Genomic DNA, 17,835 nt, shown 5'->3' on the forward strand with positions numbered 1-17,835 from the left:
GGGGAAACCGGGGATTTTTGTTTTTCCCAGGGCAACCCCTGTACTGCAGGAACTGTTTGGAATATGGACACGTACGCGAGAACTGTAAAAAAACAGGACAGTGTTGCCGCAATTGCGGAAAGGAAGGACATTTTTCAGCCAATTGTGATGTACCCAAAAGATGTGATTTATGTGGGGAGCGAGGTCACATTGCAAGACAATGCACGAAGAAAAGAACTTATGCCCAGACGACAAAAGGAAGTGAGGAGGAAAGTGATACAGACTTGGATGGACTTATTCTAAGGGATGAGCAGATAGGGGAGGGGGAGATGGATCTGCGGGAGGGAGGAAGGGCAGAAGGAGTGGGAACCCCTAAGACTGGACAAGATGGTAAAGGGGAAGCTTGGAGCACTCAGAGTGGGAAGTGGGCGGAAAGGGTGGAGGAACAAGAGGAGAAGGAGGCACTTAATGAAAAAGTTAAGGTGTTTCAGGAGAAGGTGGGGGATGTAAAGTTGTGGATGAAAGTGATACATAAAAAGGATATGAGTGATAAGGAGGTAATAGAAGAATTAGATGACCTTATGAAACGTAGAGCGGTGATGACTGTAGAAGAGTATATAAAGTTGAGAGAAGATCAGATAAAGGCTTTGAGAGAGAAGGGATTTAGACTGGAGGGGGAAGCAATGCTGGCGGAGGAAGCTAGGAAGAAGGAAGAGGCTGAGGAAGGGGGAGATGTAGAGCCCTTAGAACAAACAGGAGAAACTTCAGAAAGTAGTGATAGTATTATTGGGGTAGAGGAGGAAATTTGTGAAATGGAATGTTCTGCTGTGGAAAGAAGAGCACAAAAGAGAAAGGAGAAAAATGAGAGAGAGGAGGATAGGGAAGTACAAGGCAACAAAGGCAGTAGTAAGATACAGAGGAAAGTAAGCGGGGCGAGTAGTAGTGAAGACGGAGCGAGAGTTCAGACAAAGCAGGATAGAAAGATGGAGATAGGAGGAAGAGATAGAGAGGAAGGGAAAAAAAGAGAAGGGATAATTTTGAGAGGATTGAGTGAAAGTGATAGTGAAGCTACAGGGGGAACCCCCCCTAAAAAAAGAGAGGAAACAACAGATAGTAGCAGTGGGGAAAAAATGATAGAGGAGAGGAAGGGAGAAGGAGGAGCAGAGGTACCAAAAACAATAGCAGAGAGAATAGAAGAGGAGTATGAGGAGCTTCACCAGAAAACTGGAGATGGAGCTTTTTGGAAATTATGGTATGGGGGAGACGAAAAAAAAGAGAAAATATTAGAAGGATTACAAGGACTTATAAAACTGACAGAGAGTAATCCGAGGAGGTATAAAGAGATAATAACGGGATATAAAAAGCAGGTGGGAATAGAAGAGGTAGGTAGTAGAGGAGGAGTAGGAAAGTAATGAGGGTAGAAGGATATATTTTTTAGAATTAAGTGAAGAAGGAAAAATTGCTTTGTGAAAAAATGACTTTTACTTTATTGTAAAACTGTTAAATGGTAAATAAAACTATTTAAAACAAAAAAAAATCTGTTCTTATCAGTTTAATATCTGATACGTCCCCTATCTGGGGACCATATATTAAATGGATTTTTAGAACAGGGAGATGGAAGAAGAGCTTGCTCTGTCCACTCCACGCATTGACCTGGTATTGCAGTACCTCCAGGACCGGTGCACTTCCCTTTGGGGATATTTGGCTTGTATCAAAAAATAGAAACAAATGACTGTCTGACAGAAAAAAAACAAACATGCATTTTTGGCTCTTTCTTTTGCAAAGAAAGAAGAAGATGAAATGACGACAAAATAAAGCCTCCTTCTTTTTGCTGTGTCTTGTTTGCTCTTTTGCGTGGCTTCTTACTTTCTTTTCTTTTCAGCTCCTCCTCGCATGGAGCAGGAGTGCCGCCTGCTGCCTAGCCTAATTCAGTCCGAACGAGCAGATGCCTAAGAAACTCCTGTTGAAGCTGTATCCAAATAGCCTGCATAGCAAACACTGCAGCAGCAAGCAGCAAGCAGCAAGCAGCAAATGCCTTGACTTGCTGGCTTCTTGTCACAATGGCTGGCTGGCTGAAATGACCTGAACTGAAAAGCCCAGCCACTGGCTGCTTGCATGCTTGCTGCCTGAGTTTCATGGCAGCCCGGACGAGTCGGCTAGCAGAGAAAAAGTGGGCGGTTCCTATGCAAATAAGCAGACGAAGCCTGGTGCCGGAAAAAGAACTGGAAGCATGTGCCTTTTTGGCTGTTTGCTGGCCATGCGGGCCCCCCAGCAGTGTGTGCGGCTGCTTTTCTTTACTCCATAGAAAGTCTTTGGCTTTTGCATCCGTCGTCGTCGTCGCCGCCGCTGCTGCATAGACTCCCCGGGGCTGTGTCGGGAGGAGCGGAGGGACTGGAGGCAGGCCTGCTGGGGGAGGAGGCGAGCGGGCAGCCAGCGGCTCCCTCTGCCCTTCTCCCTAAAGCGTAGCGCCCCTGGCCGTCGGGCGGCGCTCAGGCGGGGGCCCATTTCTGGTTATCGCTTCTCGGCCTTTTGGCTAAGATCAAGTGTAGTATCTGTTCTTATCAGTTTAATATCTGATACGTCCCCTATCTGGGGACCATATATTAAATGGATTTTTAGAACAGGGAGATGGAAGAAGAGCTTGCTCTGTCCACTCCACGCATTGACCTGGTATTGCAGTACCTCCAGGACCGGTGCACTTCCCTTTGGGGATATTTGGCTTGTATCAAAAAATAGAAACAAATGACTGTCTGACAGAAAAAAAACAAACATGCATTTTTGGCTCTTTCTTTTGCAAAGAAAGAAGAAGATGAAATGACGACAAAATAAAGCCTCCTTCTTTTTGCTGTGTCTTGTTTGCTCTTTTGCGTGGCTTCTTACTTTCTTTTCTTTTCAGCTCCTCCTCGCATGGAGCAGGAGTGCCGCCTGCTGCCTAGCCTAATTCAGTCCGAACGAGCAGATGCCTAAGAAACTCCTGTTGAAGCTGTATCCAAATAGCCTGCATAGCAAACACTGCAGCAGCAAGCAGCAAGCAGCAAGCAGCAAATGCCTTGACTTGCTGGCTTCTTGTCACAATGGCTGGCTGGCTGAAATGACCTGAACTGAAAAGCCCAGCCACTGGCTGCTTGCATGCTTGCTGCCTGAGTTTCATGGCAGCCCGGACGAGTCGGCTAGCAGAGAAAAAGTGGGCGGTTCCTATGCAAATAAGCAGACGAAGCCTGGTGCCGGAAAAAGAACTGGAAGCATGTGCCTTTTTGGCTGTTTGCTGGCCATGCGGGCCCCCCAGCAGTGTGTGCGGCTGCTTTTCTTTACTCCATAGAAAGTCTTTGGCTTTTGCATCCGTCGTCGTCGTCGCCGCCGCTGCTGCATAGACTCCCCGGGGCTGTGTCGGGAGGAGCGGAGGGACTGGAGGCAGGCCTGCTGGGGGAGGAGGCGAGCGGGCAGCCAGCGGCTCCCTCTGCCCTTCTCCCTAAAGCGTAGCGCCCCTGGCCGTCGGGCGGCGCTCAGGCGGGGGCCCATTTCTGGTTATCGCTTCTCGGCCTTTTGGCTAAGATCAAGTGTAGTATCTGTTCTTATCAGTTTAATATCTGATACGTCCCCTATCTGGGGACCATATATTAAATGGATTTTTAGAACAGGGAGATGGAAGAAGAGCTTGCTCTGTCCACTCCACGCATTGACCTGGTATTGCAGTACCTCCAGGACCGGTGCACTTCCCTTTGGGGATATTTGGCTTGTATCAAAAAATAGAAACAAATGACTGTCTGACAGAAAAAAAACAAACATGCATTTTTGGCTCTTTCTTTTGCAAAGAAAGAAGAAGATGAAATGACGACAAAATAAAGCCTCCTTCTTTTTGCTGTGTCTTGTTTGCTCTTTTGCGTGGCTTCTTACTTTCTTTTCTTTTCAGCTCCTCCTCGCATGGAGCAGGAGTGCCGCCTGCTGCCTAGCCTAATTCAGTCCGAACGAGCAGATGCCTAAGAAACTCCTGTTGAAGCTGTATCCAAATAGCCTGCATAGCAAACACTGCAGCAGCAAGCAGCAAGCAGCAAGCAGCAAATGCCTTGACTTGCTGGCTTCTTGTCACAATGGCTGGCTGGCTGAAATGACCTGAACTGAAAAGCCCAGCCACTGGCTGCTTGCATGCTTGCTGCCTGAGTTTCATGGCAGCCCGGACGAGTCGGCTAGCAGAGAAAAAGTGGGCGGTTCCTATGCAAATAAGCAGACGAAGCCTGGTGCCGGAAAAAGAACTGGAAGCATGTGCCTTTTTGGCTGTTTGCTGGCCATGCGGGCCCCCCAGCAGTGTGTGCGGCTGCTTTTCTTTACTCCATAGAAAGTCTTTGGCTTTTGCATCCGTCGTCGTCGTCGCCGCCGCTGCTGCATAGACTCCCCGGGGCTGTGTCGGGAGGAGCGGAGGGACTGGAGGCAGGCCTGCTGGGGGAGGAGGCGAGCGGGCAGCCAGCGGCTCCCTCTGCCCTTCTCCCTAAAGCGTAGCGCCCCTGGCCGTCGGGCGGCGCTCAGGCGGGGGCCCATTTCTGGTTATCGCTTCTCGGCCTTTTGGCTAAGATCAAGTGTAGTATCTGTTCTTATCAGTTTAATATCTGATACGTCCCCTATCTGGGGACCATATATTAAATGGATTTTTAGAACAGGGAGATGGAAGAAGAGCTTGCTCTGTCCACTCCACGCATTGACCTGGTATTGCAGTACCTCCAGGACCGGTGCACTTCCCTTTGGGGATATTTGGCTTGTATCAAAAAATAGAAACAAATGACTGTCTGACAGAAAAAAAACAAACATGCATTTTTGGCTCTTTCTTTTGCAAAGAAAGAAGAAGATGAAATGACGACAAAATAAAGCCTCCTTCTTTTTGCTGTGTCTTGTTTGCTCTTTTGCGTGGCTTCTTACTTTCTTTTCTTTTCAGCTCCTCCTCGCATGGAGCAGGAGTGCCGCCTGCTGCCTAGCCTAATTCAGTCCGAACGAGCAGATGCCTAAGAAACTCCTGTTGAAGCTGTATCCAAATAGCCTGCATAGCAAACACTGCAGCAGCAAGCAGCAAGCAGCAAGCAGCAAATGCCTTGACTTGCTGGCTTCTTGTCACAATGGCTGGCTGGCTGAAATGACCTGAACTGAAAAGCCCAGCCACTGGCTGCTTGCATGCTTGCTGCCTGAGTTTCATGGCAGCCCGGACGAGTCGGCTAGCAGAGAAAAAGTGGGCGGTTCCTATGCAAATAAGCAGACGAAGCCTGGTGCCGGAAAAAGAACTGGAAGCATGTGCCTTTTTGGCTGTTTGCTGGCCATGCGGGCCCCCCAGCAGTGTGTGCGGCTGCTTTTCTTTACTCCATAGAAAGTCTTTGGCTTTTGCATCCGTCGTCGTCGTCGCCGCCGCTGCTGCATAGACTCCCCGGGGCTGTGTCGGGAGGAGCGGAGGGACTGGAGGCAGGCCTGCTGGGGGAGGAGGCGAGCGGGCAGCCAGCGGCTCCCTCTGCCCTTCTCCCTAAAGCGTAGCGCCCCTGGCCGTCGGGCGGCGCTCAGGCGGGGGCCCATTTCTGGTTATCGCTTCTCGGCCTTTTGGCTAAGATCAAGTGTAGTATCTGTTCTTATCAGTTTAATATCTGATACGTCCCCTATCTGGGGACCATATATTAAATGGATTTTTAGAACAGGGAGATGGAAGAAGAGCTTGCTCTGTCCACTCCACGCATTGACCTGGTATTGCAGTACCTCCAGGACCGGTGCACTTCCCTTTGGGGATATTTGGCTTGTATCAAAAAATAGAAACAAATGACTGTCTGACAGAAAAAAAACAAACATGCATTTTTGGCTCTTTCTTTTGCAAAGAAAGAAGAAGATGAAATGACGACAAAATAAAGCCTCCTTCTTTTTGCTGTGTCTTGTTTGCTCTTTTGCGTGGCTTCTTACTTTCTTTTCTTTTCAGCTCCTCCTCGCATGGAGCAGGAGTGCCGCCTGCTGCCTAGCCTAATTCAGTCCGAACGAGCAGATGCCTAAGAAACTCCTGTTGAAGCTGTATCCAAATAGCCTGCATAGCAAACACTGCAGCAGCAAGCAGCAAGCAGCAAGCAGCAAATGCCTTGACTTGCTGGCTTCTTGTCACAATGGCTGGCTGGCTGAAATGACCTGAACTGAAAAGCCCAGCCACTGGCTGCTTGCATGCTTGCTGCCTGAGTTTCATGGCAGCCCGGACGAGTCGGCTAGCAGAGAAAAAGTGGGCGGTTCCTATGCAAATAAGCAGACGAAGCCTGGTGCCGGAAAAAGAACTGGAAGCATGTGCCTTTTTGGCTGTTTGCTGGCCATGCGGGCCCCCCAGCAGTGTGTGCGGCTGCTTTTCTTTACTCCATAGAAAGTCTTTGGCTTTTGCATCCGTCGTCGTCGTCGCCGCCGCTGCTGCATAGACTCCCCGGGGCTGTGTCGGGAGGAGCGGAGGGACTGGAGGCAGGCCTGCTGGGGGAGGAGGCGAGCGGGCAGCCAGCGGCTCCCTCTGCCCTTCTCCCTAAAGCGTAGCGCCCCTGGCCGTCGGGCGGCGCTCAGGCGGGGGCCCATTTCTGGTTATCGCTTCTCGGCCTTTTGGCTCAGATCATTGTGTCTGGGTCAGGGGCTTAGCTGGGACTGTGTCACCTTGGCCTTGCGGCATCGGCTCGAAAGAGTCTTAAGCCGCATGCTGCTTTTGGGGTGACACGCCATCCCGAGCTGATTCGGAGGGCGATCCAAAAGACAAGATGGCGTCTTGGGCGCATTTGAGGAACACAATCCGTGTTGCCGTCGACGAGGAAGAGAGAGGACGGATTTCGTTGCAGTTTATCGTGGTGGAGATGCTTCGGAAGATTGGCGTGGAAGCAGAGGAGATTTATTGCCTGCAAGATTTCCAGCGTCAAGGCACTTTCGATGTGACCTTTTATCAGGAAGGAAAATGCCTGGACTGCTTTGAGAAGATGAAGGAGCTGATGGGAGATCCCAGCATGCGGGGGATAAAGATATATCCTAGCTTTCGGATGGACGAACGGCCGGTAACGGTCCACATGTACAATCCGTATGTGCCGAAAGAGGAAATCCAGATGTTTTTAAAGCGGTATTGTACATCGGTGAGAGGCGGAGAAGTACTGCAGAATTCGTTTCGGATCTTTAACGGGAAAAGAAGGTTCTGGGTCCGCTTTATGCCAGACCCGACTGGAACAGGAGGAGTCAGGAACCCCCCTTCAAGCTTCAGCATAGGGGGAAATCGAGGTTTCCTGTTTTTTCCAGGACAACCTTTGTATTGTCGGAATTGCCTACAGTACGGGCATACCAGAGAGAACTGCCAAAAAACAGGTCAAGTGTGTCGTAATTGTGGAAAAGAAGGGCACACAGCAAATAAATGTGATGTGCCCAGGAGATGTGATCTGTGTGGGGAGGGTGGACATTTGGCAAGACAATGCACCAGGAAAAAAAGCTATGCTCAGGCTATGAGTCCTGATCGGGGGAGAGACGAATGTGAGAGCTCCCTGATGATAGATGAGAACAAGGAGACCTCGGAGGTGGAGGAAACCCCTGAGATAGAGACTGATCCTAGACTGACGGAGATATACCTGGAGCACTTAGAAAAGAGTGACGCCCAGGAAAAGAAAGAGGAAGATTTTTTTCTGGACTCTGTTGCCCAAAGTTTTGGTGGGGAAAAGAAGGAAGGAGGAGACTCTGATCAGGCAGTGGATAAGGGTGGGAAAGCAGGGTCTGTGAGTACGCCTGCCCCAAACTGGGGGGAAAGTATGGAATTTCATGATGCACAGGGGAGGGAGGGGAAGTCTTGTGAAGAACAGGAGGAGGAAATGGAGGTTACAGTTGGGGAAAAGAAGCCCCAAAAACGTAAAAGTCAACAGGAAGTAGACAGTATAGAAGTGAAGGATGTCCAGGGGGAAGAGAACAGAGAGGGGCCTAGGGAAAAAGTAGAGAAGGGAGGGAAGATAGGGAAGGAACAGATGAGAGAAGTACCAAGGCAGTGTACATTAAGGGAAAAAATGGGGGAATTTCACAGTGCAGTTGGAGAGGTAGATTTCTGGGTAGGAATTTTTAGGAAGCAACATAAGGGGAGTACAGATCAGCAAATAATAAAGAGATTAGAAGAAGTAATGCATCAAAGGAAAAACATCACAAAAGAGAAATATGAGGAAATGAAAAAAGAACAGATACAGTTGGTGGAGATGAAAGAGGGTAGAGCAGTCCCTAAGGAAAAAAAGGAGGAAAAAATAGTCTTTGAGCTAGAAGACGTTAGTGAGGAGGAAGTAAAAAATCCAGTGAGCTCTACAGAGGTGACAGTGATAGAAGAAACCCCGGAAAGTATCATGCCAGACAAAAGGGAGAAAGAGCATAGTGAGTTTGAGGGATACCCTAGTATTTCGGAGAACCAAACACAGAGAACAGCACCATCAAGTAATAGGAGTAGTGGGAGTGATTGGGGACCGATCTCTTCGTCAGAAAGTGAAGGGGGAGGGGAGTTTAGACGAGAGGGAGAAGCAAGTTGGAAGGAGGAAGCTAGAGGAGGAACAGCAGAACAAAAGTGGGAAAAGGTAACACCGAGGAAATTGAAAGTGGTAGAAAGTGGGAGTGATAGTTCATCTTCAAGGAAAAGTTGGGAAAAGGACCAAAAGCAAATAGGGAAGGGAATCAAAGTTCAAAGACAAGGAAGTGGGGTAAGCGGAAGTGAGAGTAAGGGAGAGGAGAAAAAACTGACCCAGAAGTACCCACCGGGAGAGTCACCAGGGGAAAAAGCCTTAGACGCTAAATTGAGGATAGTTGAGGAGAAAGTGGGAAACAGAACATTTTGGTTTCATGTGGTAAAAGAGGAACATAGGGGACTAAATACAGAACAGCACATAGAGTACCTAGAAGAAGTAATTGTTAAAAGGGCACAGTCTTCTATTAAGGAGTTTGAAGTGTATTTTGAAGGTCTTAAAAGAAAATACCCTAATACTTATGCATCATCAATGTATAAGTATGGGGGGTATAAATAGAGGAGAGGTTTTTTTCAGGGTTTTTTTTGAAGAATACTGGATGTATTGCTTGTATATATAAGAGCTGTTTATCTTATGTTTGATGTTTGGAATTTTTTCTTCTGAAAAGTAAGACTCTGTATGTTTTTGATTTATGAACCAATAAACACTTATGGAAAACAAAAAAAAAATCTGTTCTTATCAGTTTAATATCTGATACGTCCCCTATCTGGGGACCATATATTAAATGGATTTTTAGAACAGGGAGATGGAAGAAGAGCTTGCTCTGTCCACTCCACGCATTGACCTGGTATTGCAGTACCTCCAGGACCGGTGCACTTCCCTTTGGGGATATTTGGCTTGTATCAAAAAATAGAAACAAATGACTGTCTGACAGAAAAAAAACAAACATGCATTTTTGGCTCTTTCTTTTGCAAAGAAAGAAGAAGATGAAATGACGACAAAATAAAGCCTCCTTCTTTTTGCTGTGTCTTGTTTGCTCTTTTGCGTGGCTTCTTACTTTCTTTTCTTTTCAGCTCCTCCTCGCATGGAGCAGGAGTGCCGCCTGCTGCCTAGCCTAATTCAGTCCGAACGAGCAGATGCCTAAGAAACTCCTGTTGAAGCTGTATCCAAATAGCCTGCATAGCAAACACTGCAGCAGCAAGCAGCAAGCAGCAAGCAGCAAATGCCTTGACTTGCTGGCTTCTTGTCACAATGGCTGGCTGGCTGAAATGACCTGAACTGAAAAGCCCAGCCACTGGCTGCTTGCATGCTTGCTGCCTGAGTTTCATGGCAGCCCGGACGAGTCGGCTAGCAGAGAAAAAGTGGGCGGTTCCTATGCAAATAAGCAGACGAAGCCTGGTGCCGGAAAAAGAACTGGAAGCATGTGCCTTTTTGGCTGTTTGCTGGCCATGCGGGCCCCCCAGCAGTGTGTGCGGCTGCTTTTCTTTACTCCATAGAAAGTCTTTGGCTTTTGCATCCGTCGTCGTCGTCGCCGCCGCTGCTGCATAGACTCCCCGGGGCTGTGTCGGGAGGAGCGGAGGGACTGGAGGCAGGCCTGCTGGGGGAGGAGGCGAGCGGGCAGCCAGCGGCTCCCTCTGCCCTTCTCCCTAAAGCGTAGCGCCCCTGGCCGTCGGGCGGCGCTCAGGCGGGGGCCCATTTCTGGTTATCGCTTCTCGGCCTTTTGGCTAAGATCCAGTGTAGTGTCTGAGTTATTGGACACTATAACAGAAGCGTTGACTGTGAAAACAGTTACTGGGATGCTTTTCTGAGCAAATTTGTACAAAAGCTGTGAGAATCAGCAGTACTTTCGTTTTGTGCTCATTTGCATAAGGATGTAGTACAGGTTTCAACCAATAGAGGTCACACTAAGTGTAGTGTGATACCATGGTTAACCAATAGATGGCGCAGTAACTGGAGAGTGTGATACCACTGTCAACCAATAGATGGCGCAGTAACTGGTGTGTGTGATATCACTGTCAACCAATAGAGGTCTCACTACGTGTAGTGAGATATCCAATGTGTCTGCGTGGGTCTGAACCCAAACAATAGATTCGCCAGGAAAATGGCAGAAGGTGATCGCCTGAGGAATACAATTCGTTTGCAAGTGGAAGAGGGACGCAGAGAAGAAATTGGATTGCAGTATGTTGTGCAAGAGATTTTAATGAAGGTGGTGGAAATGGATTTTGTCAAAACATTGTTTTGCCTGCAAGACTTTCCAAGGATTGGAGTATTTGATCTGACATTTACCAAGCAAGAGGATTGCCTGAACTATTATGAGAGATTTAAAGCAAAGTTGGATGATAACCTGATGCGAGGGATTCAAGTGATCCCAAGCTTTTCAATGGAAGAAAAACCACTGACTATTCATATGTATAATCCATATGCACGCACAGAAGATCTGCACTTATTTTTGTTGAGGTATTGCAGTGTGGCAAAAGGAGGCCAACAATTGACAAATCAATATGGCATATACAACGGCAAAAGGCGCTTCTGGGTACGTTTCAGAGAAGATGCATCCGCAGTGGGAGGAGTTATGAGTCCGCCGGCGAATTTTACCATTGGAGGAAATAGGGGGTTCCTGTACTACCCTGGACAACCTACCTTTTGCAGAAATTGCCTACAATATGGGCATGTCAGAGAGACTTGTGACAAATCTGGAATGACCTGCAGGAACTGTGGGAAAAATGGACATTCGGCATTTAATTGTGAGTCACCCCGCCTGTGTGATTTGTGTGGGTCACCGGGACATTTGTCTCGCATGTGCACGAACAGAACGTATGCTCAAGCGGCAGGTGGATGGGAGAGAGAGGAGCAACCTCCACCACCAAAGGAGAGGACCGTGGTGCCGGAGACACAGGAGGAGAAAGAGTCGACAATACAGAGGGAGGACAGTGCGTTTACAGGAACAGAGGTGCCAGAAGCGAGCACAGGCACGCGCAGTGTCATCGAGTTGGAGGAGACAAGCCAATCGGAGGAGGATGTTTCTGCGACGATTACGGAGATATACGAGGAAGGGATGAAGGAACAGAAGGAAGAGGAGGATCGTTTCCTAAACAGCTTGGCGCAGAACCCAATTAAAGGGAAAGAGGAGGACGTAAAAGACCAAACTCAGGAGGAAGCAGACGGTTCTGAGATGGAGGCTGTGGAGGCCTCAGAAGGGTTAGAGGAAGGGGGAATACCCCAACATAAAGACTTTGAACTGGAATCTAAACAGAGTGATCAAGCAGAGTGGGTAGTAGTAGGCGGAGGTAAACACTTAGTACAAAGGGAGTTAGAAGAGATGGATACAACAGAGAAAAGGAATGCGGTAAAGCGTAGGATGCAGCAAGAAGTAGAAGAGGGAAAATCAGGTGAGAAAGCGCAGTCGTTGGTGGGGAAGTCAAAGTTTTGGGTACTAGCGCAGGAAGGAGAAGGGGAGAGCGAGGGGGAAGAGCAGGACAATACTAAAGAAGAGGAGGATAGCCAGGAAGGCGAGAGTTTGAGGGAGGGGAGCAGAGAAGAAAAACTGATCAAAAGATGGGGAGGTAAATATAAAAGAGCACGAGACAAATTTGACAGAACAACGAAAGGGTTGTTGGAAGCGGATTCAGAAAAACGGAGGAAAAAGCTAGAGCATGTAGTACATGGAGTGGGAAAAGAGATAGAAGAGATGGAAAGAGTGTTGGAGAAAGAAACCGAAAATGAGAGGGTAAAGGAGAAGGAGGGAGGTAAGGAGGAAGATAGCTCAGCCACAATGAAAAGGCTAGTATCCAAATTTTCTTTTGAAGTGAGTCCAGCATTAGAGGGGAAAGTAGGAGAGCTGAGAGATAAGGTGGGAGACAAGGACATGGATATTTGGCACCACGTGTTTGCAGGTCTTAGGGATGAGACAGTTGCGATAAAGTATATAACTACCTTGATTCAGTTTAGGGAAATGCAGCCGATCGCGTATGCGGAAAATACTAGAGATATGTATAAGGAATATTGTTGTGGTATAAAATAAACTGTATGTATTGATGTAAAAGAATAGGACTTTCTAGAGGCGTTTTAAGAAGGAAGGCCAGGTGAATTGATAATGTTTCAAAGAAGAAAAATTGTTTTATGTAGCAAGTAATGTTGTAAACTTGGAATTTTATATGCAAAAGTTGTTTTGAAATGTTGGGGGTGTTTGTAAAGTTGGGGTGGTTTTTTATTTTTCGAAAAGTGAACTTTGTGGAAATAACGTGTGAGAAACTAATAAAATATTTTATTACAAAAAAATCTGTTCTTATCAGTTTAATATCTGATACGTCCCCTATCTGGGGACCATATATTAAATGGATTTTTAGAACAGGGAGATGGAAGAAGAGCTTGCTCTGTCCACTCCACGCATTGACCTGGTATTGCAGTACCTCCAGGACCGGTGCACTTCCCTTTGGGGATATTTGGCTTGTATCAAAAAATAGAAACAAATGACTGTCTGACAGAAAAAAAACAAACATGCATTTTTGGCTCTTTCTTTTGCAAAGAAAGAAGAAGATGAAATGACGACAAAATAAAGCCTCCTTCTTTTTGCTGTGTCTTGTTTGCTCTTTTGCGTGGCTTCTTACTTTCTTTTCTTTTCAGCTCCTCCTCGCATGGAGCAGGAGTGCCGCCTGCTGCCTAGCCTAATTCAGTCCGAACGAGCAGATGCCTAAGAAACTCCTGTTGAAGCTGTATCCAAATAGCCTGCATAGCAAACACTGCAGCAGCAAGCAGCAAGCAGCAAGCAGCAAATGCCTTGACTTGCTGGCTTCTTGTCACAATGGCTGGCTGGCTGAAATGACCTGAACTGAAAAGCCCAGCCACTGGCTGCTTGCATGCTTGCTGCCTGAGTTTCATGGCAGCCCGGACGAGTCGGCTAGCAGAGAAAAAGTGGGCGGTTCCTATGCAAATAAGCAGACGAAGCCTGGTGCCGGAAAAAGAACTGGAAGCATGTGCCTTTTTGGCTGTTTGCTGGCCATGCGGGCCCCCCAGCAGTGTGTGCGGCTGCTTTTCTTTACTCCATAGAAAGTCTTTGGCTTTTGCATCCGTCGTCGTCGTCGCCGCCGCTGCTGCATAGACTCCCCGGGGCTGTGTCGGGAGGAGCGGAGGGACTGGAGGCAGGCCTGCTGGGGGAGGAGGCGAGCGGGCAGCCAGCGGCTCCCTCTGCCCTTCTCCCTAAAGCGTAGCGCCCCTGGCCGTCGGGCGGCGCTCAGGCGGGGGCCCATTTCTGGTTATCGCTTCTCGGCCTTTTGGCTAAGATCAAGTGTAGTATCTGTTCTTATCAGTTTAATATCTGATACGTCCCCTATCTGGGGACCATATATTAAATGGATTTTTAGAACAGGGAGATGGAAGAAGAGCTTGCTCTGTCCACTCCACGCATTGACCTGGTATTGCAGTACCTCCAGGACCGGTGCACTTCCCTTTGGGGATATTTGGCTTGTATCAAAAAATAGAAACAAATGACTGTCTGACAGAAAAAAAACAAACATGCATTTTTGGCTCTTTCTTTTGCAAAGAAAGAAGAAGATGAAATGACGACAAAATAAAGCCTCCTTCTTTTTGCTGTGTCTTGTTTGCTCTTTTGCGTGGCTTCTTACTTTCTTTTCTTTTCAGCTCCTCCTCGCATGGAGCAGGAGTGCCGCCTGCTGCCTAGCCTAATTCAGTCCGAACGAGCAGATGCCTAAGAAACTCCTGTTGAAGCTGTATCCAAATAGCCTGCATAGCAAACACTGCAGCAGCAAGCAGCAAGCAGCAAGCAGCAAATGCCTTGACTTGCTGGCTTCTTGTCACAATGGCTGGCTGGCTGAAATGACCTGAACTGAAAAGCCCAGCCACTGGCTGCTTGCATGCTTGCTGCCTGAGTTTCATGGCAGCCCGGACGAGTCGGCTAGCAGAGAAAAAGTGGGCGGTTCCTATGCAAATAAGCAGACGAAGCCTGGTGCCGGAAAAAGAACTGGAAGCATGTGCCTTTTTGGCTGTTTGCTGGCCATGCGGGCCCCCCAGCAGTGTGTGCGGCTGCTTTTCTTTACTCCATAGAAAGTCTTTGGCTTTTGCATCCGTCGTCGTCGTCGCCGCCGCTGCTGCATAGACTCCCCGGGGCTGTGTCGGGAGGAGCGGAGGGACTGGAGGCAGGCCTGCTGGGGGAGGAGGCGAGCGGGCAGCCAGCGGCTCCCTCTGCCCTTCTCCCTAAAGCGTAGCGCCCCTGGCCGTCGGGCGGCGCTCAGGCGGGGGCCCATTTCTGGTTATCGCTTCTCGGCCTTTTGGCTCAGATCATTGTGTCTGAGTCAGGGGCTTAGCTGGGACTGTGCCCCCTTGGCCCTGTGGCATCGGCTCCTTCGGGAGTCTTAAGCCACTTGCTGCTTTTGGGGGGGCACGCTATCCTGAGCGTTCTCGGAGGGCGATCTAAGGCAAGATGGCGACATGGACGCATATAAAGAACACGATTCGGTTCGTGGTGGAGGAGGCAGAGAGAGGACGGGTCGAGCTTCGCTTCATCGTGGAGGAGGTTATCCGGAAGGTCGGTTTGGATGCAGAAGATATCTATTGCCTGCAGGATTTTCCCCGACAAGGAATTTTTGACGTGACCTTCCATCGGGAAGGGGCTGCTCTTTGCTGCTTTGAAAAAGTGAAGGAATGTTTGGACGACGAGATTATGCGGGGCATAAAGGTGATCCCAAGTTTTCGGATGGATGAGAGGCCAATAACCATACATATGTATAACCCGTATGTGCCAAAGGAGGACCTAGTGATGTTCCTGAGAAGGTACTGTTCATCAGTCAGAGGTGGAGAGGAGTTGCACAACTCCTATGGGATCTACAACGGGAAGAGAAGATTTTGGGCCCGTTTCAAACTTGACCCATCAGGTGCTGGAGGAGTGTTAAACCCCCCGTCAGGTTTCAGTATTGGAGGGAACCGGGGGTTTTTGTTCTTCCCGGGGCAACCCCTGTACTGCAGGAACTGTTTACAGTATGGCCACACGCGCGAGAACTGTGAAAAAACAGAACAGTGTTGCCGCAATTGCGGAAAGGAAGGTCATTTTGCAGGAAATTGCGATTTACCCAAAAAATGTGACTTATGTGGGGACCGGGGGCATATTGCAAGACATTGTACAAAGAAAAAGACTTATGCCCAGACGGCAAGGCAACCTGCTGAGGAGGGTGAGGTGGCCATGGACAACATTGAGTGGGTTGAAAAGGACTCAGTAGTGGAGGAAACCCCTGAGGCTATGCAAGGGTTGGAGGGAGGGGGGGGGGGGATGATTCAGAATACAAGTTGGGCGGAGAAAGTGGAGACGCAAGAGAAGAGCGTAATAACCCAAGGAATACAGGGTGGGAGGGAGATGGGTGGGACGGAAGAGGGCCTCTTGGAGTCCGGTGTAAATGGGGAGGGAGAAAAGAAGCAGGATTGTGGCAAGGGAGAATCAAGGGTTTTCTTAGAAGGATTGGAGCGTTTTGACAGAGAAGTAGGGGATGTTAAGATGTGGGTTCAAGTTTTTCGCACGGAAAACAAAGAAATAAGTGAGGAAGACCTAATGATAGAGTTAGAGAATATTAGGGTCCGTAGACCTAGAATGACACAAAAGGAATACATGAGTCTAAGAGAAGACCAAATAAAGTGGTTAAAAGAGGCAAAAGATAGACAGGAGGGGGAAGAAATGTTAACGGAGGAAGAAAGAAAAAAAGAAATGAACGAAGAAGAGGGAATGGAATTAGAAGCTAGGAAAGCACAGAAACGGAAGAAGGAGAAAGGAGAAGGCTCGGAAGTTAGTGTTAGTAGAACAGAGGTATCAAAGAGAAAAGTGACGGAAATATTGGTAGGGGAAGCAATGGAGGGGACAGAACAGGGGTCTGCAGTTCAAGGAAGTGAAAAGGAGGAGGGAAAAATGGGTGGTTGTACAGAGGAAGAGGAGGGAGGAGAGATGTCTAGCAAAGAGATAGATATGAATGAGAGATGGGGAGAGAAATATAAGGGTGCACGATGTAAAATTGAAAATGCGAAAAAATATCTTTTGGAAGCAGGAACGCAAAAACGTAGGAAGAGTATGGAACATATAATCCATGCAGTGGGGAAAGAAATAGAAGAGATGGAAAGGGTTTTGAATAAAGAAAGGGAGGAAAAGCAAAGAGAAGGGGATATAGAAAGTGAGGAGAGTGAAGTGGAATTTGGGCCAAATACTCTAGATGAGGAGTTATATGAGAAAATTGGAAAAATAGGGGTTACTTCAGAAGAGACGGATTTATGGTGGGAATTTTTCTGTATGGATCAAGAGGAAAAAAAACAAACAGACCTACAGGTGTTAGAGTCAGTAGAGGAAATAATAAAATGGAAAGAGGAAGTAAGTAAGGAGGTTTTTGAGAATGCGAGGGCAAAGAAGAAAAAGGAGTTAGGACTTTATAAAAAAAAAAGAAAGAGGGAAAGGGAAAAAAAAAAAGCGGAGAAGGAAGGGGGAAGTAAGAGAAACTAGGAGGAAATATTGGTGGTTTTGAAGGACTAGGAAGTTTTAGAAAAGAACTGACAACAAGAGAAAAAGAGAAATAAAAAGAAAAAAAAAGTAAAAAGAAAAAGAAAAAAAAAAAGAAAAGAAAAAAAAAAAAAAAACAAAAAAATAAAAAATAAAAAAAAAAAAAAGAAAAAAAAGAAAACAAAAAAAAAAAAAAAAAAAAAATCTGTTCTTATCAGTTTAATATCTGATACGTCCCCTATCTGGGGACCATATATTAAATGGATTTTTAGAACAGGGAGATGGAAGAAGAGCTTGCTCTGTCCACTCCACGCATTGACCTGGTATTGCAGTACCTCCAGGACCGGTGCACTTCCCTTTGGGGATATTTGGCTTGTATCAAAAAATAGAAACAAATGACTGTCTGACAGAAAAAAAACAAACATGCATTTTTGGCTCTTTCTTTTGCAAAGAAAGAAGAAGATGAAATGACGACAAAATAAAGCCTCCTTCTTTTTGCTGTGTCTTGTTTGCTCTTTTGCGTGGCTTCTTACTTTCTTTTCTTTTCAGCTCCTCCTCGCATGGAGCAGGAGTGCCGCCTGCTGCCTAGCCTAATTCAGTCCGAACGAGCAGATGCCTAAGAAACTCCTGTTGAAGCTGTATCCAAATAGCCTGCATAGCAAACACTGCAGCAGCAAGCAGCAAGCAGCAAGCAGCAAATGCCTTGACTTGCTGGCTTCTTGTCACAATGGCTGGCTGGCTGAAATGACCTGAACTGAAAAGCCCAGCCACTGGCTGCTTGCATGCTTGCTGCCTGAGTTTCATGGCAGCCCGGACGAGTCGGCTAGCAGAGAAAAAGTGGGCGGTTCCTATGCAAATAAGCAGACGAAGCCTGGTGCCGGAAAAAGAACTGGAAGCATGTGCCTTTTTGGCTGTTTGCTGGCCATG

At 47.6% G+C, this 17,835-nt stretch overlaps 5 non-coding genes and 4 pseudogenes across 5 annotated transcripts; all 9 read left to right on the forward strand.

The window, feature by feature from the left end:
* Positions 1 to 1,492: 1,492 nt before the first annotated feature.
* Positions 1,493 to 1,669, forward strand: LOC142500063 (U2 spliceosomal RNA; annotated as a pseudogene).
* An 823-nt stretch (positions 1,670 to 2,492) lies between these two features.
* Positions 2,493 to 2,683, forward strand: LOC142500567 (U2 spliceosomal RNA). Its single transcript, XR_012803112.1, has one exon. It is a non-coding gene; the product is annotated as a U2 spliceosomal RNA (small nuclear RNA).
* An 823-nt stretch (positions 2,684 to 3,506) lies between these two features.
* Positions 3,507 to 3,697, forward strand: LOC142500568 (U2 spliceosomal RNA). The gene has a single exon (XR_012803113.1). It is a non-coding gene; the product is annotated as a U2 spliceosomal RNA (small nuclear RNA).
* An 823-nt stretch (positions 3,698 to 4,520) lies between these two features.
* On the forward strand, positions 4,521 to 4,711 carry LOC142500570 (U2 spliceosomal RNA). The gene has a single exon (XR_012803114.1). It is a non-coding gene; the product is annotated as a U2 spliceosomal RNA (small nuclear RNA).
* Positions 4,712 to 5,534: 823 nt separating this feature from the next.
* On the forward strand, positions 5,535 to 5,725 carry LOC142500571 (U2 spliceosomal RNA). Its single transcript, XR_012803115.1, has one exon. It is a non-coding gene; the product is annotated as a U2 spliceosomal RNA (small nuclear RNA).
* Positions 5,726 to 9,125: 3,400 nt separating this feature from the next.
* On the forward strand, positions 9,126 to 9,304 carry LOC142500043 (U2 spliceosomal RNA; annotated as a pseudogene).
* A 3,378-nt stretch (positions 9,305 to 12,682) lies between these two features.
* Positions 12,683 to 12,854, forward strand: LOC142500038 (U2 spliceosomal RNA; annotated as a pseudogene).
* Positions 12,855 to 13,677: 823 nt separating this feature from the next.
* On the forward strand, positions 13,678 to 13,868 carry LOC142500572 (U2 spliceosomal RNA). Its single transcript, XR_012803116.1, has one exon. It is a non-coding gene; the product is annotated as a U2 spliceosomal RNA (small nuclear RNA).
* A 3,220-nt stretch (positions 13,869 to 17,088) lies between these two features.
* Positions 17,089 to 17,265, forward strand: LOC142500309 (U2 spliceosomal RNA; annotated as a pseudogene).
* Positions 17,266 to 17,835: the final 570 nt, after the last annotated feature.

Source organism: Ascaphus truei, chromosome 7 (assembly GCF_040206685.1).
Source record: "Ascaphus truei isolate aAscTru1 chromosome 7, aAscTru1.hap1, whole genome shotgun sequence".
Taxonomy (NCBI): Eukaryota; Metazoa; Chordata; class Amphibia; order Anura; family Ascaphidae; genus Ascaphus; species Ascaphus truei.